At 39.2% G+C, this 22698-nt stretch overlaps 1 long non-coding RNA gene and 1 pseudogene across 2 annotated transcripts; one reads left to right on the top strand and one right to left on the bottom strand.

The window, feature by feature from the left end:
* The first annotated feature begins 2087 nt into the window (after positions 1-2087).
* On the top strand, positions 2088-20893 carry LOC119244749 (uncharacterized). 2 transcript variants are annotated; one of them, XR_005125123.2, is made up of 3 exons: positions 2088-2556; positions 20215-20305; positions 20581-20893. It is a non-coding gene; the product is annotated as an uncharacterized LOC119244749 (long non-coding RNA). The 2 variants fall into 2 exon arrangements; XR_005125122.2 differs by having other exon boundaries at positions 20577-20893.
* Positions 3831-22698, bottom strand: part of LOC119244747 (armadillo repeat-containing protein 3-like) — a 156328-nt pseudogene continuing 137460 nt past the window's right edge.

Genomic DNA, 22698 nt, shown 5'->3' with positions numbered 1-22698 from the left:
CAAATAAGTGGGAAAACTATACAATCCACGAAGAATCCAGGGTCCTTCTGGGGTGAAGGGGTGGTGACCAAAGGGGTGACAACTCGTTGGTGTGTTTGATGGGAGTCTATCTTCTACATCAGCGTGTGGAAGCCTCAAGTTCAGGGGTCCCAAAAACCCAAAGGGATTAAAAAGTTGATTTCCCTGCACCATTTATTGAACAAACTGTCCCTGTTCCATTGCATATTCTTTGCTCCTTTGTCAAAGATTAGTTGTTCACATAAGTGTGGCTTTATTTCTGGGCTCTCTAATCGGTTCCATTGGTTTGTGTGTCTGTTTTTGTTCCAATACCAAACTGTTTTAATTATTATGGCTTTGTAGTATAGCTTGAAGTTTGGAAGGGAAACCAAATAAGAAATCAACGTAAAAAAAAAATAGTAACAGTACAAAACACAACAAAGCAAAAACAGACAATTATAAATCAGAGACATCCTGCAGGGGAGGCAGAGGGAGAGGATCAGAGGGTGGGAGGGAGGAGCACAGGGGACTGAGGTGATGGTGCACGGGTGCCTTGGGGAAGGAAATTCTATGGGGACTACACCTGAGGGGGTGGGGGAAGCAAATATTGTTTTAAAAAATAATAAAAAATTAATTTAAAAAAAGAGTTCATTTCACGGCCAGTCCCAGGCAGCCAACGACGTCGCCAGGTCCTCTCCCTCCACGCTAGCCAGGGCAGCCCAGGTCTCCGTGGAGCATCACGGGTCTCCACAGCGCTGCCTCCTGGCACCAGCCCGCGGGAAGGTTCCCTCAGTCTCCTTCGCGGGTCTGGCCGCTGCGGCTGGGAGTCCCTCTGCACTCTCCCCATTTCTTTTCCACCAGGGGAACAAAGGGGGCGTCCTGAGTGAGTCTCCGCGCTCCTTGCACCGCGCACTCCGCGGCTTCTCAGCCAGCCCTGGGCGGTCACCCCGCGCTCGCCTGCGCCCCGGCGGCCTTACCTCTAGGAGCCGCGCAGGAGCCGAGCTCGCGGCGGCCGCTAACGGGCCGGGGCCTGCGCCCGGGGCCCCGCCGCGCTTCCGCGCCCCACCGCGCCCCACCGCGCCCCGCGCCCACCGCGCCCCACCGCGCCCCACCGCGCCCCACCGCCTGCGCCCAACCCGGAAGCCGCCGGAGGCGCGGCCGGTCCCGCTGCCAACAAAGGGGACCGGCCCGGGGTCCCCGCGGGGCGATCTGGGAGCAGCCTCCTTCCAGACCCGGCAGATCTGCCTGAGCCGGCCGGGCAGGGCGCAGCGCGGGTGGGTGGAACCGGACTCGGCGCGCCAGGGCCGCCGTCGGGGGGACGCGGCTGCCCTCCCCGGCCAGCGTGTGGAGAGGGCGGGTCCCCGGCCCGGGGGCGCGGCGGTGGAAGGCACTGAAGCGGCGGCCGTGGCGACCCCCGGCGACCTGGGTGCTGCGTCCTGGCGAGCAAGACCAAGACCAAGAAGTAGCGCATCGTAGCGCAGAAAGCGTGGCTCTTTCGGGCCAGCGATCCGCTGCGCAGCGTCCGGGTGTGAGGTGTAGGTGGGAGAGAGAGCCGTCCAGTGAGGGCTTGCGCTGCCGCGCCTACACCCTTTCTTCAGGCTCCTCTTCCTTCTCTTCCTCTTTGCTTCCCTCCCTTTTGTCGCCGCAGCTGCCGCGAGGCTGAGAGCCGGCCGCCCGCCGCTGCGTTTCGGTGCCCAGGCCCAGAGGTGGGCGGCCACGCGGCACTAGGTGGACCCTTTTGGACATGTAGGACAAGGGGTTCCGTCTGCATTTGGGCCCTGAGGCCAGTGCCAGTGCACCCAACCCTCCCCCTCCTCTGCGCGAGCCAGCCGTTCAGACCCCACAGCCAGGAAAGTGGGAAGTTTGTCGGGCACCGCTTCTTCTGGGCCGTCATCCCTGGCGGGGGCTCCGGGACCGAAATTCTGCTGGGGGCGGCGGTGGCGACCTGGTTCCCCGCCAGGCTCCCCGCGGAAAAACGGGAGATGGGAGAGTTTGGGGCCGTGGCTTTAGAGCGTAGGCCCTTTTTTGTCCCTTAAACGCCGTATTATTGGACACAAAGGTCTTTCTGACAAAGAACGTCCAAGTGAGTGTGGGAACGGGGACTAGCAGCTTCCTGTGCCAGCGCAAAACCCTCCCCGCCTCCCCTCCCCAACCTTGGGGAACCAGCGAAGTCCACCTGCGGAGGGGTGGCCTGGGCTAGGGGGAGGTTGCGGGAGGAGAGTCTTGACAGCTGGAGGAGCTCTTGGCAGGTCGGCAAGGAAGGCGTTGTTGCGTGGACTGCACCGGATTGCAGATCTGTTTAAAACTGGGGGAGAACGTTCGGAACCGTCAGCTTGACGCGCAGCTAGAGGTAGTGAAGATGCGCTGCTGCTGCTGGCAACGCTGAAGTTTGAGGGTGTGAAATAACCTGTTAATCTTACAGCAAGAAACTCCAGCAATTTTAATCTCCTTAGGATCAGGAGACATCACCTGAGCTATTGGCCGAGCTGTGAAAGTTTAAATGAGCCTGAACTTTGACCATGATCTTGCCTTCTGCCGTTAGCAAACATCTGAGAAAATGTAAGCCAGCTTTACCTCTGATTTCTATGAATTTCTGTTTGTACTGTTCCACGTGATAAAAACCATAAAAAAGTTGTTTTTTTAAAGAACACTCAATTTAATGATGTTGTTTAAAATGACTCTAAAGCATTGTACTTGTGTTTTCTTTCCCAGGTTGATCTGGGAGAAAGGTAAAACAGTATCAGAATTGATTACGTTTGTTTGAAGTGACTTTTTTAAGCAGGCTGGGAAATGATTATGTCTATCAGCATAAATTTCATCCACTGAAGTTCATTATAACTTCCTGACAACTTTAGTAATTAAGACTGTGAGTTTTTAAAACAGCATACATGACTGCACCACCAGTCTCCCAAATTTTATTATATACATCAAATAAAAATTTTCCTATGTAATAAATCTACAATTTAGTGTTATGAGGGGTTCTGCTAAGCTTTTTAAAATTATGTTGTCCGTTGCTTTTTAAAAAAAACTTATGTTGTTAGTTCCTCAGAGTTGAGTGCTTTCCTCTCCCCTGGAGTTCTGGTGTTTTGGTCTCGAGGGAGTTTGTGTCTGAGGGTTTACTCTAGTGAAGTGTCACCCCTGTGCTGCTGAAAGAGTGTGTGTCCTCTGGCTCCTAATCTGAATTCCAGTTTACATTAGAAAGTCCATGTTTTACTGTAGCCACTTATGATGCTTAGTTTATATTGCTTAGTTTTCCATCAAGGAAAATGATATATATCTTTATTTAATCAGATTTCACTAAAGTATTTTAGTTTTTCTTGTATATTTGTTCAACTTACTGGTAGTTATTTTATGTGTTTTCTCTTTATAATAGAATTTTAGCCTTAATTTCTAAAATCAAATTAACTTAAAAACCTTCTAGTAAAATGACTACACAAGTAAATTTTAGGTTTAAATCAGACTAGGAAATGTATGGTTCATGAGGCTTGTCCTATTCTTGCCTTACCATTTGAAATGTATTTTTGATCACATTTTGTCCTCAGTACTGAAAAGAATTACTCAACAACTATTCCTCTATTTCTACATTTCTAAAATTTCCCCAAAAAATGAATTTTAAGTTTTATGAATTTAAAATAATATTTTTTATGATTGAGCATTAGAATGTGTTAAGGCAAATCAGAATTGTTTTCAATTGAAGGTATATTTTCAAGTCAACATGGATAAGACAAAGACAGTATATGGAAAAAACATTTAGAATATTTTTAGTTCAGTGAAGTATATTAAACTATGTTCTTAATGATAAATTTTAAGAAACATGAACAAAAAAGCTTTGAAAAAATTTGTTGTACTAAGATCGATCTATAAATATTCAAACTATCAGTAATTTTTATGAAGTGAGACAAGGTGACAGAAGGCATTGAAGAGTTACTGAATTTATTTGACCAACCGTTCCTGAGGCATTCTGGGCCTGAAGAATGGCAGTCATGAGGCCACAGATTTGTCCTGGGAACAGCAACTGGGTGATTCTATATGACTCTTGAAGGGCAGAGATGCTCCTTAGGAAACAATTTGGTGGATTAATTTTGACAATAATAAACTTTACATGAGGTACAGTGAATATAGTATGACTTAATCAGAAGAAACTTTTGTGGAAAGCCTGTAATCAGAAGCAGAATTTAGTTCAATCCAGGTGTTCTCATTTCTGCCCAGAGAGAACATTTTGGATACTTGTATTTGGAAAAAAAATTAAAATCTATTTGGTGAACTTCATAGAAAGTATATAGATTAATTTCTTCCTTAAATCCCTTTGTGTTCATCTGATAGTTTATAAATGTCTGTAAAGTTCTGCTTCTCTACTTTTTGGCTTCATCAGTTCACCTGGAGAAAACATAAGGTCAACTATATATTCCTCCAGGGGTGGGACACCCCCAATCACTCCCTTCCGAGATTCATTCATGAGCTTAACTTCATTCCAGGCTCTGCCATACTCCCCTCGAACCAAAGAGCAACCTATGCCAATTTTATCAGCCAGAGCCTGTGGGAGAAAACACAAGATCAACCAAGGGTGAAGAAGGAGAGGGGTGAAAGAAAAATTCTTTATTGTAAGGCCCATCTTGGGTGGAGGTGAAAAAGTAAACTCGCAAAAAAGTACTTAGAAGCTGAAAAAATGTGGAATATTGTGATAGGAGCCAATAAAATGTACAAAAGTCCCTTATCTCCCAAGATTCTATAGATTCAGAATCTCTGTAGTCCTGCTGGGAAATGACATTTTTCAGGCAGTTACACTGCATTGTATCTGCACAAGATTGATAATGTCATTGGAAAAAAAGCTGTTCCACAGACATGAAGCACTGGCACATCTATCAACCTTTCCATGCTTCTAGGCTGCTCTTTGTGGGTGATTTACAGTGGGATTGAATGGAGGCAAAGATTGGTGGTTGATTTATCCTGCGCAATGGTGACAGGTGCAATAGAGCAGGAAGAGCAGAATTGTGACTGGTTGTCATATAGGACGGAGCTCTCAACCCATGGGATCTGACACACTCTCCAGGTAGAGTGTGTGGGATTGTAGGACACCCAGCTGGTGTCAGAAAATTGCTTGGACTTGAGGAAGCCTAACCTGCTCCACACCTCAACTCCACTAAATTGCTACTAGAATAACTTTACCTTCATATTCTAGTGGATTCCAGAGACAAAAATAAAAACATCATTGTTTTTCAAAATAATTTATACTGATCTCTTCATATCAAGGTACTTTCAATCATAAAATATATTTCAACCCTGTGAAATAAATACTGCTGTATTTTCTTGAGACTAGAACTTGAGAGTAAAACTGAGGTCACATAATTTTCCCAACTGGTGACCTAATGAGAAAACAGAGGGAATCTTGTCTCCAGAGTCTGTGTTCTTAACCTCAGGGTGATACTGCCTCCTGCTGACTTGAACGAGCTCCTTATTGAGAGGGTACAAAGGCTAGACTGCAGTGAGTTGAGAAAAATGAGTAGTATGCTAAGGAGTTGTGATGACTCTGAGGTTTGACTGAGAATGAGAATGATCTATGGACAGAAACAGTATGGTAGCTTGTTGGTACAGATAGTTATGTTCAAGTTCCAGCTATAACTCTGGTTGACTTTGGGTAAATTATAAATTATTAGTTTTCTTGTGTTTAACCTTTGGCATTTTTGAGACCCTTTACAGTTATAGTTTATATGTGCCTGACACATAACTCAAAACAATAGTGGTCATGGTAATAGGAGCTATAGTTGTATACATACTGTGAAAAAAGGTTTGCATTCCTCTTTAAGTATTGTAGGCTTCATTTAGATTTTAAAGGACAAAGAGCTAATAGAAAAAAAGATTTAGACAGGAGAGTGGGAAGAATTTATAGGGCAAGAAACCCAAGGAAATAGCAAAGACTGGCATTATTCTTGCTCCAGTGACCTTCCAATTGGCCTTCCTGTCTCCAGTCTTATCCCTCCTCTGAGTGATTCCCCATTCTGTGCCTGATTCATCTTTCGAAATTATGTTAGTGCTTTCAGTAGCTATTCAGATTTTATCATCAAATGCAAAAACAAATGATAGTTTATGATCTGATCCTTTAGCCTCATACAACACCTCTCCATCCAGAAAAATTCCTCTACATTCCTCTAATGGGCCATCAACTCTCATACCCATTACTCTGTATAGAATGTTTTCTCTGTTCAGAATATTTTTGTTTTCCTAATACTCATGCAATATATAACCTTCCCCCAAAAACCTCTCCTGACATCACTTTGGAGCCCACAAGTTTGGCATGGTATACCTGGTATGCAGCATACTATCTGCATATACTCGGACCCTAGAAAAGGCCTGTCCTATAGTATTGAATGATAAATATTGAATGAATATGTTTCTAATAGTTTGGCAAATACATACATATGTATGTGTGTATGTATGTATAGATACATACCACATGTGTGTCAAAAATAAGTACATCTAAATGATAGGATTAATATTATCCTGTAACACGCTGGCAAACATCTTAAATACCTTGAAAAGCAAAGCTCGATGGTAGAAGATTCCTTTCTTTATGAGTCCAATTGGTATAACGTTGGATTTAAGTTGAAATTTTAGTTCACTTATATGAAGTTCCCAGCTGAAGACATTAAGTTTCTCTTTTGAAATTGTACCACCCATTTTTTCTGCCACATACCTGAGTCGATTACATTGAAATCAAATCAGTCAACATCTCATTTTAGATGCTTTGAATATAATTATATGTATAAAAACTCTGTATCGGGCCTCCCCTGGTGGCGCAGCGGTTGAGCGCTGGGCTACGAGGCTGCCTGCAGCCTCTGCAGCACCAGTTCGTTCCCCAGCCGCTGGCGAGGGTCCCACAAAAAAAAAAAAAAAAACAACTCTGTATCCCTTCTGTTTGCTTTACTTTTGAAAATGTATTTACTCTAAGTTAACATATGCTTATTATATTCAAGCTATCATATAAAAATGAAATGCTAACAATTCCATTCAACACAAGGAAATCAATGTCAATTTTCCCAATAGTTATAAGAAGATACAAATCATTATCACACCAAAGTTTTATCTATGCAATTTTAAAATATTATCCTCTCCTTAAAACTATTTTGAAATTTTTTTTAAAGATTTATTTATCTATGCATACAAGAATGGGGGTACAGGCCAGAGGTGCAGGAGGTGAGAGGATCCACCAGAGACAGAGTGGGGAACAGAACAGGCAGATCCACTGAAATACACTGCTGAGGGGAGCAGAGGGCCAGTCAGGAGAAGTCTGCTGCGCCATGTGGGTAGCTCCCTGGCCAGGGATCGAACTCATGCTTCGGTGGCTGCAGTTAGTTTCATGGGTTGCGTCTTAACCCCTTGCACCACCAGGGAGGCCCTTAAATGTTTTAATATAAAATGCAAGGCAGGGCCTCCCCTGGTGGAGCAGGAAGTTGAGTGCAGTGCTGTGAAGCTGTCTGCATCCTCTGCAGCCCCGGTTCCATCCCAGTCGGCCGGCGAGGGTCCCGCATGGCACGGTAGACCTCTCCTGTCTCTCCCGCTGCTCCCCTCAGCGGTATATTTCATCAGTCTGCCTGTTCTGTTCCACACTCTGTCTCTGGTGAATCCTCTCACCCTCCTGCACATCTGGCCTGTACCCCGGTTCTTGTGTAAATAAATACATTAATCTTTTAAAAAATCAATAAAATGCAAGGCATCATACTAACATGGTCCTTTTATGGAATATCACCTGAGAAATAAGAGACAGGAAATTTTTTCATGTAAAACACTCACAAATATTTTCAACTGTTTAAAATTTTTCCTTTAAACTGTATTGTTTTTAATTTAGAGAAAGACAAAATATTTATGTAACACTGAAGCTAGAGAAGAGAGGAAAAGGCAAAAAGGAAGGTGCTCACTGAAGAAGTCAGTCAACACACTTGCAAAAACCCTCTGACAGCTAAGACTACTTAGCTTGGGGCAAAGACACAAATGCAAATTTTAAAGAAAATTTCATCTTACTATATGTAGAACCAGATTTTAAAAAGCAATGCTAATAACAAAGAGAAATAAACAAAAGATAAGAGAAAGGTCTAGGCAGAGGGGAGCTGAGCTGATCCTCCTTTCTACCCTGTCAGTGTACTAATGATTGTTAAGGAACCAAAGGTATGGGGGCAAATTTGTATCTCCAGTTTGGTATGGTGTGAAGCAGCAGCAATTATTTGGAAATGATGAAAAGTATTTCTGATTGGAACGAAACCTGAGAAAATATGGCAAATGTTGAAATGAGCTAAATGAGAGTTCTGCTTGAGTCATCACTTCTCAAGGACATCAGAAAAATTTCGGTAGCCAAAAATGTTCTGATCTGCAAGCTCTGGCTGAGAAGTCAGTGGTTGTGTTTCTAGTAGTTGTCACATCCAGGTTTGATGACTGCAACTCACTTTTGTTTTTTTTTACAAATATTTAAAATTTTATTCTTAATGTTGGTCCCTACAGGAATGTTTACATATTAGGAATAAGTGTCACCTGTAGTGATGGAATTTCTGTCTCACTGCAAAACTCACTTCTTCCTAGGCCTTTGCAACCCACTGTTATGTGCAGTAGTACAAGTCCCTATGGAGACCACCACTGTTGCACCATGCAGCAGCAGCTCACCCCATGGTCAGTGTCAATCATGAAGCTAGTTTCCATTTCTAGTGATTCCTAATCTCTTACACTTATAATTGAAGTTCTCAGTCTCCTCTTAATGGCATGAGATTAAGCACTATTAAGAAGAAGGCAACTTCACTGCCTTACTCAGAGCTCTGAGTCTGCCCAACCAGTCATCTCTTAGAATACTCACACCCCCACTTTGGAGCAATGTGAAGCACAAAATATCAGACCTATAACATAACAATACAAGATGACTATTTGTATAAAAGAATATTTTTTTTAAAATGTGAGGATCCCATCTACCCAAGGAATAAATTAATTTGAAAACTTTTAATACATTCACCACAACTCAGGATCACACTGAAAGATGTTTGTAATGGCTTAGCTAGAGAAAGTAAGACAGGCATCTTTCTTTAACTCATTTCTAGCTCCTCCCTGTTTTGGCATCTAAAATCAAAATTGAGAATTTTTTCTCAATTTATTGTATTTCTGCTTCAAAGTCAGAGGTAAGGTACTGTGAAGTTCTACTTTGTTATCGTATAGTTGTCTGAAAATTGGCTAAAGATTGCAAATCACTAAAATAAAAACATTTTTCAGAAATTAAAATGTATATGTACTTGTAAATAACTTACTTTGCAAGAGTCTCAATCTGTTCCTTAATATTCGTTATGGGAAGTATTGACTTGGTCACTTCATGCACATAAGCACAGAAGTCAGGGTCACAAGGAGGTTGCCATTCTTTTTCAGGGCTTCCTTCTCCAATAACTTGGGGAACTGCTGTATACTCTTCATCCTCCTTCAATATTTCTTCTTCTTTCTTTCCTTTACCTTTCCTTTGAGAGAAAACAGCAACAATCAAAATCACAAAGTAACTACAGTGCTCTGAGTTAATCTGAGAAGCATCACAGAAATTAAGTATTTTATACCTCAACAACCCTACCATATATAGTTTCCAGAGTTTAAATGTCAATAGTAGGGTTTTATAGTTTCTATATTGTACAGGAGGGAATAATTTCCAAGATGGCTACATGATAGTTACAAAAAATCATATACTTATCTCCTGCACAACTGCTTAGTGGGTATGTAATAAACATTCATTGACTTGAAAAAAAAATATGTTGTTTCTTCTGGAAACCTATGCCAGTCTTATGTTATCTCCTGCTTTGGCTGAGACTTTCTGCAAGAAGAATATGTAACACAATTTTCATAAAAATTGCCAAAACACTGAAAAACACCAAGAGTAAAATAAGGATGACACATAATTACCATGTCATCTGCAGGAGCAAAGAGTCTTCTGAAGTTCTGGCAAATATATTTAGTTTCATATTTAGGAAAAATGGAATGTACTTTAACAGCACAGCTATTTAATTAAAAGATAATATTAATTAAAATTTCCTGAATTAGAGTTGTTAGTTAACATGTAGCTTTTTTTCTAGTAGAGATGGAAATTATTTGTGTACAATGGAAAAGATTCTCCCCAAAGATTACAGTGTATTGTGCCATAGGATGTTAACCATTTTTTATGTAAGTCATCAATCCTTTTCTAACATTCTATAATTTAATTGAATACAAATACCTAGTTCCTCAAATATTCTTTGAACCAGTATTCACATCTCACTGCTTCAGTCATTAATTAATGAATAGAAGAAAAACAATGACATGAGTTCTCATTTTAGGTAACATGAAATGTCTTTTATACTGAAGAAAATCATAAACATGAACTAGATGCATACAAAACTTATTTGAAGACTCTGAAAAGTAAGCAGTAGCTGAAGATCAGAACAGATCATCATTTGAATTACTACTCAACTGAAAGTTAATTTATCTTTTTTTCTTCCACTATCCTCCAAGCTAAGCTACGCATAGCCCAAAATCTGAAAGTGAGAATCAACACAGAGAACTCAAGGAGACTATCTATTTCTTAAGAAATAGGTATAAGCAAGAATGTAGGAAGGCCCTGTTTTCATTTTCCATTTTCTTGTGCCTCAACCCCCAAGGAATCCTGTGACAATGGTGGCAGTGGTGACACCCATATAAGAGCCTAAAACTGTTGCATACTCATTCTGTCCTTCTGCCTTTTGTCTGCAGTATGGGTTACACTCATACAGTGATGACATTAGTATAGCAGTGCAGGGTCAATCAGTTTCTGTCTTGAGGACCTAAGTAGACACCCAAGGAACCAGAAAAGATAAGGACAGCATGGAGAGGGAGGAACACAGGAAAGCAACCCTATAAAATTGCTTATGAATTCTTTTTTTTTTTTTTTAATAGAGGCATGCTTTATTTATTTGTTTGCTGGTTTGTTTGTTTTGTTTATACATGCACTGGGTACAGTCAGAAGAGCGGGAGGGTGAGAGAATTCACCAGAGCCAGAGCGGGGAGCAGAGCAGGCAGAAGGACCGAAGTACACTGCTGAGGGGAGCAGCGGGCGGCAGGAGAGGTCTGCACGCCATGTGGGACCCTCCTCTGGTGGCCGGGGAGCAGCCGGGGATCGAACCGGCGCCGCAGAGGCCGCGGGCAGCTTCGCAACCCAGCGCTCAACCGCTGCGCCACCGGGGAGGCCCAATGAATTCTAAGCTTACTCTTGAGCTACACATGCACGGTTCTCACCCAAAACACTACTACATTATAGATTTTTGATGTTGGAGCTGTGGGAAAGACCACCATCCAAGTCTCAACTGGACACTGGTTGGCTCATATGCTGAAATGATCAAATTATCGCTGCAACTGCTTTGAAAATTGGAGACATGGGCTGATTACCCACAGAACAATGAATGGAATTTAAAAAAAAAAAAACGGAATTAAAAGGATACATTCTTACTTTAAAATTTTATTTCTCCCATAATTAATGATAATATTAGTCATAACTCATAACAAAATATTATAATTTATTAATAATTACTCAACATGTGAAATCTCAACTCATCTGAAAAAAACACAATAGACACCAAAGCTGAGATGACATAGTCATAAAATGCTCCAAGGTCAAACATCTTGAAATGAAAAGAGAACTACAAAATCTTAGAAATAAACCTAAAATAAAATTTTGATGTGCAAAATACAATTACTAAAACTTAGAAATATACAGATCCATGAATAGGCAAAATGGAGATAACAGGAAAGAATACATGAATTTGAAGACAGATAAATAAAAATTATCCTCTCTGAAAATCACATAGAATAAAAGATTGACAAAACAGGGCCTCCCTGGTGGTGCAGCGGTTGAGCGCTGAGCTGCAAAGCTACTGGCAGCCTCTGCAACGCCGGTTAGATCCCCGGCTGCTGGCAAGGCTCCCACATGGTGCGCAGACCTCTCCTGCCGCCCGCTGCTCCCCTCAGCAGTGTACTTAATCACTCTGCCTGTTCTACTCTACGCTCTGGCTCTGGTGAATTCTCTCACTCTCTTGTGCCTCTGACTGTACCCAGTGCTTGTATAAATAAATAAATAAATCTTAAAAAAAAAAAAAAGATTGACTAAACCAAAAAGCTAATATTGATGTCTTCAATACCCAGAAGAATAGGAGAAAGCATGCAGTATTGAAAGAAATATTGAATAAGTTAGGGCTGAAATGATATTCTGAATTTGGTTAAAGGCATAAATCTAAATAGTCAAGAAATTTCGTGAATGTCAATAACGCAAACCAAAGAAATTCACTCCTAGATGCATCAAAATCAAACCATTAAAAACTAACAACACAGCAGATAACATCATTGTCTATTAGAAAATCTATCCCCATCCCCATAGCAAAATTCCCCCTAGAACTAACCAATGAGTTTATCAAAGTCTCAAATAACAATATGTTCTTGTCCTCAAGGAGCTGTAAGTCCAGTAGCAAAGAACCAGTAAGAAGTTAAATGAAGAAAGAGAGGGAAGGAAAGGGAAAAAGGGAAAAGGAAGATAAGTGAGCTGAGGGGAAGGAAGATGAGGGAAAGGTTTAAGGTGTCGGGGGCTGGAATATCACGAGCAGATTAGAAGTAGCCGTCAGAATAGTGAGTGACAGAGACCGACAACAGAAACTAACATTAGAGATAGAAAATAAACAGCTTTTATTGAACAAACTTTCTTTGCTCCAGTGCATATTCTTTTCTCCTTTGTCAAAGATTAGTTGACCATAAATCTGTGGGTTTATTTCTGGATTTTCTATTTGGTTCCATTGGTCTTTGTGTCTGTTCTTGTTCCAATACCATGCAGTTTTGATTATTATGGCTTTGTAATATAGTTTGAAATCTGGGAGTGTTATGCCTCCATTCCCTTCTTTTCTTCAGGAGGGCTTTGGCTATTCAGGGTTTTTGGTGGCACTATTTACAATAGCTAAGCTATGGAAACAACACAAATGTCCAAAAATAGATGACTGGATCAAGAAGATGTGGTACATACACAAAATGTGGTACATATACACATATACATATACTCAGCAATCAAAAAAGATAATTTCATGCAATTTGCAGCAACATGGATGGAGCTGGAAGAGATCATGCTCAGCAAAATAAGCCAGAAAGATAAAGAAAAATACCGGATGGTCTCACTCATAGCAGGAATTTAGAAAACCTAAATAAGGGACCAGGAAAAAGACTAATTATAATAAAGAAAAACTCAAAATCAACAAGCAACTATAAACCAGAGGCACACTATGGAGGTGGGGGGGAGGACAGGAGGGAGTAGGGTCAAAATAAGGGGGGGTGCAATTGAATGGGGAATATAATCAAAATGAAAATGCATACTTGTGCAAAAATGAAAAATGATGTGAGAATTATATAAAATAAAATATTAAAAAAAGAAAACAAAGAACAGCTCTGAGGACTGAGGAAGAGAGCAAGCACTGCTGACCCCTTAGGAGGCCTCAGCAGACAGTCACAATTTAGAATGTAGATGCTAAGTATATGTGCCAAAGACCTTCTATACCACAGCACTTACGTCTATAAGAATGAAAGGGTCATGGATTGTGGCAAGAGGTCTAAGTGGCTTTTTGAAGAATTAAGGCAAGTGTCCACAAGAGAAAAAAAAGTGTTTAAAAATATATAAACATGGGGTTGGGAGATATGAACTGGTAAAGGGAGTTAAGTATATGGTGATGGATGGAAACTAATCTTTTGGTGGGGATTATGTTGTAGTGGATACAGATGTCATTTTATGCTGTTCACCTAAAACTTGTATAATGTTTTAAACCAATGTCACCTCAATAAAAATGTATTTAAGTAATATGTAAACATGTAGAAAGTATGTGTAAATACATCAGGCATGTGACCACATAAGAATAGTTCCCATCAAGTAAGGACTTTGTCCTTTCATTCTTTCTTTCCTCTGGCTGCTTCCTGAAGGGACAGAGCAAGACTTGGAGGTGGTAAGAAAGGAGGTGGCCTGCAAGGAGAGGAGGGCCATTCTCCAGTATGTGCTGTTCACCCTGGGGAAGGGCAAAAAAGCTCAAGTTCATTAGTGACTTTGAAATGACCAACTAGAGACTACTGTTTCTGTTGTCTCTTTTTGAACTAAAGTGACTACAGGACTTCATGGTATTTGAAGTGACCCGAGTTCTCACCCTGAGGCAGGATAAATTCCCTCTAAGTAAGTTTTAAAGAGACAGGGAGAGATAAATATAAAGTTACTTTTTCAATATAATTCATGAGTCCTGTCTGGTTCCACATACTGATTCCACAAGGAGAGCTTCCTATTTAAAAGCTAACCCATATTTTCACCAACTTTGTTGCATAATTAAAACAATGTGATTATAGTTTGAGGAATATGTAACACATTTCCTACCTAGATCCTCTTTCTTTGATGGTACTTTTGCTAGAAGCAGTATTTCGTCCAGGAGCAGGTTCCGATTTCTCTTCTGAGAGAGATCTAAATCCAGTACTAAAATAATAACTATTTTTTCTTATCATTTGAGGAAAAAACACAACCAATTTCAATTATAAGAAAAATAATAATACATTACATTTACAAGGTATTTAATAATCTACAAGGCATTTGCAATATTGATTATGGATTTTGATTCCTTTCACTATTACAAAGAAGGGCAACAGGTAAGAGTCCGTCTACAGAAGAAGAAACTAAGCCTGCTCCTAGACACAAAATCATGTAGGTCCATAGCAATGTGTGACAATGACATGTGTCATTGTAGATGCACAGCAGGCAGAATGGAAGCTAGTTTTCCTGTCTACCATTTCCAAGATCTTTTCCACAGTAATTTCAAAAGCATTTGTGAAATTATATTACTATTAGAAGATTTGGAATTAAGTTGCCAAAATCTAACTTTTTTTAACTCCCAAATTTGGGGAAGAAATTTTTTTTTCTTTTTTTAAATTTTTTTTAGTTTTATCTCCTCTATTCAATTGTCACCTTTATTTTTTTATTTTAACATTTATCATTTTTAAAATTTTTTAGACAATATTTGCTTCCTCCCACCCCCTCAGACTGAGTCCCCATAGAATTTCTGGGGAAGAAATTTGAGAATAGACAAAATATCATTCTCTTACATGGACTTATCTTTACTTGTTCTCCTTAAAGATGAAGAAGAAACACTTGGTCCATAACCAATGTCTGATGGCTTATCTTCCTTGGATAGAGGTGGAGAACTAAAATTTTACATATTTAAAATTATGTTCAGAAAGAATGATTTGTTAGTATTGGCTTTGTACTACAAAACATTTTTTAATGTTTTGAAGCTGATTTTTTTACAGTAACATATTTTTAAAGGATAAAGGAGAGATTAAGATAAGATCCAAGTCATATAATAAAGCTTTTTGTGAGCTTAAAAAGCAAATATTTTTATGAAATATGTCATTAAATATATTATACAGATGTAATGGTATATATGTCCATTTTAAAGAAGAATGTTTTCATTGTTAGCTCAATTATTTATTTCTTATTATATTAAGAAAAACCATCAGGCAGTAGTTGCATACCTGCCTGTGCAAGTTCTGGAAACTTGCAAACCCATTTCACCTTAGTTTGCTCCAATCTATATTTTCTTCATTTCCTTCATGTTACCAGTGATTAAGATGTCTTGATTACAGAAATACATAGGAAATTGACTGGTAATATGGGGTCAAAGGTAAAACCAAGGTGGCAGTTATTCCATAGTCTTTACTATGGCAGGTAATGGGTTTACAGACTGGCGCTTACTTTCATGGTTGTGATATATACAGGGGAAAGGAAATACCATGCTGGGTATTTTTATTCACATGATGATGGACAAACAAAAAAGTATGTGCTTCCCTGCATCCCTCTTCCCTCCAAAGACTCACACATCAGAAGGTTTACTGTTAATTAAGAGTATAGCACGCAGACCACTTGGTTCTTGCAAGCAGAGTTTCTTCAAAGGCAAAAGCTTGGTGCCACGATTTATCTGTAGATAATTTAAGAATTTATAAGTAATATCTGTGTGAGGCATATTTAAAAAAATAAATATTGATAGCATATGTTCTCAACTGTTTGAGTTGTCTAATCTCTCGTTCTCTCTTTCTCTCTCTCTCTCTCTCTCTCTCTCTCTCTCTCACTCACACACACACACACACACACACACACACACACACACTTAGAAAGAGAAGTCTGACATCTGTGGAACTCTTGCCTTTGGCAGAGTTTGGCAGGATATGTTCTTCTAGTTTCCCACAACCTTTATTGCTGTTTGACACCCCAACTGCCAGCTTAAGACCTGAAAGTAGTTAAATCCATCTATATATTAATACGTACTTTATTGCCTGTAAAAGTAACTAATTACCAAACAATTGTGAGACTGTCTAAAAACAGGCTAGACAAAGTCCTGCAGTGACAATTCTATCAGCCTGATGAACAGGGCTAGATCAGAGCACAGTCTGAGGTCTTTTCCAGTCAATTTACAGTTAGATACCTCTTTTATCCAAGGTACTTTTCCTAATCATTTTAAAGTAAGATCGATTATGACACTCTGCCCAGAATTCTGCCATAGTTTCCAGCTTCATTCAGAGTAAAGGCCAAGATCCTTCCAAGTTCTACAAGACTTCTCTTTCCTTCTCTGACAGAGTTGCCATTCTTCTGCCCTTCAGTTCATTCAGCTCCAGCTATACTGAATTTGCTGTTGCTTCCATATGTCAAACATGTTTATATCTTATATATTCTGCACTAGTAGTTTCCTCTGCTAAAAAGCTCTTCCCCCTCTTCCAAATACTTCAATCCTTTAGGATTTTGCTCACATAGTACCCTCTCTGCAAGGTCTAACTGATCACATTGTCTAAAATCACAACTATCCTCCCCAGCACTATAAAGCCTCCTAAACTGCTTCTGCTCTATTCTCTCCACCCGCAGATCTTATTTTAGACCTGTGATATAAGGAATTTATTCATTGTGTTTCCTCTCACTGGCACCATGGGTGTAGAGGTCATTTTCTTTTTGTTTACTGACATATTCAAAGCCTATAATATTAAAATCAATATTTACTGAATAAATGAATTAGAGTATTGTCTATAAAGGAAATTGTCTCATTTTTTAAAAACTTGTGGACAGATTTTGTCACAGTTTGATCTGATCCATGGTCATATCTTCTGATTTATTTTTCAGTTTTTATGCCCTTTTCCTCATTTTCCTTAAAGCACCTTTTGCACTAATGTATCACTTCTTTTGAAATTACTTATCATTGAACAAAATAGACTTTCTTAGAGCAATGATTTCTCAGTGGTTGCTGTGTATGTTAGGGGCATGGTGGTGGTGGTGGTACTTGGGGAAAGCAGAAGGAAGACCTAAAATCTTAAGCTAAAGGAACCCAAAATCAATTTGCCGTGAGACCCCCTAGACCACACAAGAAGCTGTCATGATTCAACCTCTCTGGCATCCCTTTTAAAACTTGTTTTTCAAAGATGCAGTAATGCTAAACTGCAGGTTAAGCATGCTTATATGGATAACACCCTGTCCTTAGAGGACCTTTCATCCTGGACAGAACGAAGAGCATCAGAAGGACAATGTGTCGACTCAGAAGTGAAAGCCCCAACAATGAGAAAAATCCAGTGGAAGGACCAAGATCTCTACTTATGGATTAAATTGGAATGGACCAATTATAATTTGCAATTCTCCATCCTTCCTGTTCCTAACTCAAATCATAATACTTAAAAAGCCCCTGTCTGATGGTATTACTTATAAATGGAATATAGAAAAACTGAAAGGAATAATTAAAGACAGATTTAAAAAACGAACCCTATTAAAATTGATTATAGAAGTTAGGAACTCATAGGGGGAGGGGAGGAAATGGGTGAGAGCCAGGTAGGGAGCACAATGGACTAAGGTGGTGAATCACAGGTGCTTTTGTGGTGGGTACACTATGGCAGTAACACTTGTGGGGGTGAGGGATATACTCCCAAATTTCAAACAACAATATAAACCAACATTACCTCAATAAAAAAATGTAAAAATAATTTTAAAAGTCCCTGTCTGCTTGTGACTAGGGAAGCACACATCCTCACATCCTCCCTGATGTGAGGAGGTGATAGTAACACTTAAAACCTTTTGAAGAATTCAGTTTGGCCTAAATTGGGATATGTGGCTATTTAAATTTCTCCCCATTCTAATGATGGCTATTGGTTTCCAGAAGAAGTAGAAAATGATTTCTTATTTATTTATTTCTTATTTTTTATTTTTATATTCCCCATACAATTGCAACCCCCTTATTTTGGCCCTGATCCCTCCTTTCCCCGCCCCCCACCCCTCATAGAGTGTCTCTGGTTCAGAATTGTTTGTTGATTTTGATTTTTTTTCTTTTTTATAGTTATTCTTTTTCCTGGTCCCTTATTTAAGTTTTCTAGATTCCTGTTATGAGTGAGACCATCCACTATTTTTCTTTTTCTTTCTGGCTTATTTCGCTGATCATGATCCCTTCCAGCTTCATCCATGTTGCTGCAAATTGCATGTGTTTATCTTTTTTGATTGCTGAGTAATATTCCATTGTGTATATGCACCACATCTTCTTGATCCAGTCATCTATTTTTGGGCATTTGGGTTGTTTCCAAAGCTTAGCTATTGTAAATAGTGCTGCTATAAACATAGGGGTGCAGGTGCTCTTTGGAATTAATGTTTCTGTGTCCTTTGGGTAAATACCTAGGAGTGGAGTTGCTGGATCATATGGAAGCTCTATCTTTAGCAGATTGAGGAATCTCCACACAGCTTTCCATAGTGGATGGACCAGTTTGCACTCCCACCAGCAGTGCAGGAGAGTTCCTTTCTCTCCATATCCTCGCCAACATAAAATAATATTCTTAAAATAACATTTTAAATAAGTATTATAACTTGATTAATTTCATCAAACTGTAATTAATAAATTGAAAAATCTATACTTCTATCCTCATTACTAAAATTGAAAATTAGAATTAACAGAACCCTAACAGTGAAAATGCGTCATCTTTTATATTTTCTCTAACATTTGAGACTAGCAATAGCAAGCTGACTTAATTGTAAATAATCATATTCCAGTTTAAATTTTACATAAAAGCAAAACGTGGGCCTCCCTTGTGGCGCAAGGGGTTAAGCACCACACTATGAAGCAATCCACAGCCTCTGCAGCATGAGTTCCATCCCTGGCTGGCCAGGGAGCTATCCACATGGTGCAGCAGACCTCTCCTGACTCACCCACTGCTCCCCTCAGTAGTGTATTTCAATGGATCTGCCTGTTCTGCTCCCCACTCTGTCTCTGGTGAATCCCCACACAAACACCTCTGGCCTCTACCCCCGCTCGTGTACGCATAAATAAATAAATCTTAAAAAAAAAAAAAAGCAAAATGTTATAGCAGACAAAATGAATAATGAAGTTCTGACTCCCATGTTTTTGTCTATAAAAATATAAATTATGTTAGCTGGTTATAAAGTTGCAATGTAATGGCACCATGATAAAAGAAGTAATTATCATACACACCGAAATATAATTTGGTGCTGCCACTTACCTGACCACAATCATAGAATCCATCACTAATTATATCACTTGATGACAAATAGCCCATCTGGCTATATTTCATGGGCAGGTTGTTGTTGAGCAATTTGTTATAAGCTGCTTCACTGAATTTATTTTTTCGAGTTACTGAAAGATTAATTTCTTCAAGGATATCTAAAGCCCTGTCAATAAAAGCAAACAGTATTATTTGCTTTTTACAAGCAACCCAACATTAAATTGTCATTTATATATACAGCTAAAATTCTCAATGAAGGATTAAGATGGGAAGTTTACAAGCCATACCTGAATCTTTTAGATAAACTCATACTAACAGAATCATGAAAACAAATCATTCAATTTGGGGAACATAAATGCCATATATAAGTCATATTAAAGCTTTCAGAAAAAAAAAGCTCTTCATTTGAAGCAGAAGTATTAGACTCCAACATTTTCAGCTAATCAGGCAATATAGATAAAGAATAAAAAATGGTTAGAAATAGAATAAACCTGTCTGTGGACACTTAACAATGTTTTCTGACTTGCTAGAGGCAACTAATTCATCGGCTGCTGGGAAGGAGAAGGAATTTGGTGGGGGTGAAATGCTGATGAAATTCTGATAAAAAGTTTTGGGTGGGGAGGAGAAAAATGACACTCACATGGATCACCTATTTTATTTTAGCTTTGAAAGCTGAGACACAAATAGGATTGTGTTTAGCAACAGCATAAGAAAGTGAAAGAGAAGCATTTATCAAGATGAAAAACGTGACGAGGTGGGTAAGGCAGGTAAAAGGGGCCAATTGTGTGCTGGATGATGGAAATTGGTCTTTGGGTGGTGAAGATCACGTCCTATGCATAGATGTTCAGTTGTAATGCTGTACACTAAACAGCTATAGAATGTTATAAACTAAGTTACTTCAATATTTTTATTACGAATTTTTTGAATAAATATAAAATTTTACAAATGTTTTCAAGATTAAAAAGTGTAAAAGGAAATATTGAAGGGGTGGAAGAGAGGAAAGGTGTGAAAACTTCTCCCCTCAGGCAGGCCCTTCAGAGGGAAGACCCTGTGCTGTGACACAGCCCAAGAGCGCGTGCTGACCCTTTTTGAAATTCCTTGTGCCTGAAGCACCTGCTGCTTAATTGTCTGCTCTTCATCTAATTCTGGAACTTGGCACAGTATCCACTTACCCAAGCTGGAAAAATTCAGCGGCCATCAATTCATCGCCGGCGCAGACCATCACAGCCCAGCTCGCATGCCTTCGGACTTCGTTATTCTTAGAACGCAGGAGCTCTACCAGGGGTTCCAGCCCCCCTAAATTTCTTAACTGAAAGTAGAAACCAAAATGATATGCATTAAAAGTGCAGAATGTAAACCTTTGTGTTTTAAAATATTTCATTATTTGATTGTCAAAAGGGTTTAACTATTTAGACATATTTTAGGATGTGTCCATATTGAGATTTACTAAACTCAGTTTTGGGAGGAGAAATCTATGCAAGTCCTTACAGAAAGGAGCCCAGTTTTTGGTTGAAAATCAAGAGGCTAAAGTAAAATAAACAAGGGAGGTGACCATGACCTTTGCAAGATAGATCTCCCCAAGATGTTCAGAACGGGGCTTCTTAGTCATGTCACCTTGGTCTGTGGCTTATTTTGAGTTAAGGTCAATCAAGGTCATGTAGACTCAAGAGAAACAATTACCATTTGTCTACCTAGAAAAATGAAGATTATGAGTATTACCCAGATTTTGAGTTTTCTCCAGAAACAACTCTTCTATCAGAGAAAGCAATTATAAGCAAGGCAAACATCTAGTTACAAGGCATCTGGTGTTTTATCATGAGCCCCCTTCCTCTCTCCTGGAAGCACCAGGCCCCTATCCCACTTATTAGCTCAGAATAAAAACCCTTAGTTTCTTCTTTTAACTTTAGAATTATACCAATGTAGACTGTCTCTCTCTTTCTCTCTCTCTATATATAAATATATGTATATGTGTATACATAAATATACATTAATATATAAATATATAAATATTTATATATATAAGTTACTTAAATATTTTTAATTACAAATTTTTGAATAAATATAAAATTTTATAAATGTGTATATATAATTATATATATAATTTTATATTGTATATATACAAATATATACAAACATATATAATTATATATACAAATGTATATATAAAATATAAAATTTTACAAACGTATATATAGATAAACAAATATATATACAGACCTATATATAGATATGCAATTTGTTCTTTTTTCCTACTAATCTGCCTTATGTTAATTTAATTACTAGACCAATCCTGGAAGAACATTAAATGGCAGAGGAAAATTTCCCTTCTGTTCCTTCACATTACATGGGCTAGAGCTGAGCAGAGAACTTATCTTCTCACTGCCCGCAAGTGGGATGTGCTATGTTCATGCACTCTGCTCCTCAACATTGAGTGTTCATTTGACCGGTATATAGTATAATCATCTCCCCAAAGATGTCCTTGTTACTGTAAAGGCTTCTGCAGATGAAATTAAGTTAAAATTGAGATGAAAATCTTGGTTATTGTGTGTTCCAAATATAATCACAAGAATCTTAGGGAGAACAGGAGTACAGGCAGAGAAAGCAGACATACAGAAGATGACAAAATGAATCACTTATATGATGGAAGAAGCAGGTGGATGATAAAATCTTGAAAGGAATAAGAAGTAGATTTATTTCCCCCTAAAGTCGCCAGAAGGAATACAACTTTGCCAAAACCTTGATTTTAAACCATAACCCATTTTCAGACTTCTGACCTCCCAAATTCTTGGATAATAGATTTGTATTGCTTTAATCCACTACATTGTGGTAATTTGTTACGGCATCAACAAGAAACTAATAAAATCCTTAAGACCGGACAAGGAGAACCAATGCAGGCAGGTATCACCCATGTCAATGGAGACTGTACCGTATCAGTAGTTTAGCCAAAGCAATACTGAAGCAATTCCTTAGAAAAAGACCCACTTTTGTTGCCTTGTACAGTGTTTTCTCTTCCTTTCTCCAAGCAGTCAAAATGAGAATAATAATAACATTAAGAGAATTGAGCAGAACTACATTAACCATATTACTGAAATTATTCCAATCAGAAAGAGCAAAAAAAGATTGGACAGGATTCTCTTCTCATTGTCT

The sequence above is a fragment of the Talpa occidentalis genome, unplaced genomic scaffold, assembly GCF_014898055.3.
Source record: "Talpa occidentalis isolate TD23 unplaced genomic scaffold, MPIMG_talOcc4v2.1 talOcc4.14, whole genome shotgun sequence".
Lineage (NCBI taxonomy): Eukaryota > Metazoa > Chordata > Mammalia > Eulipotyphla > Talpidae > Talpa > Talpa occidentalis.
The sequence above is the reverse complement of the archived record's forward strand: the minus strand, read 5'-3'. Positions and strand labels throughout refer to the sequence as shown.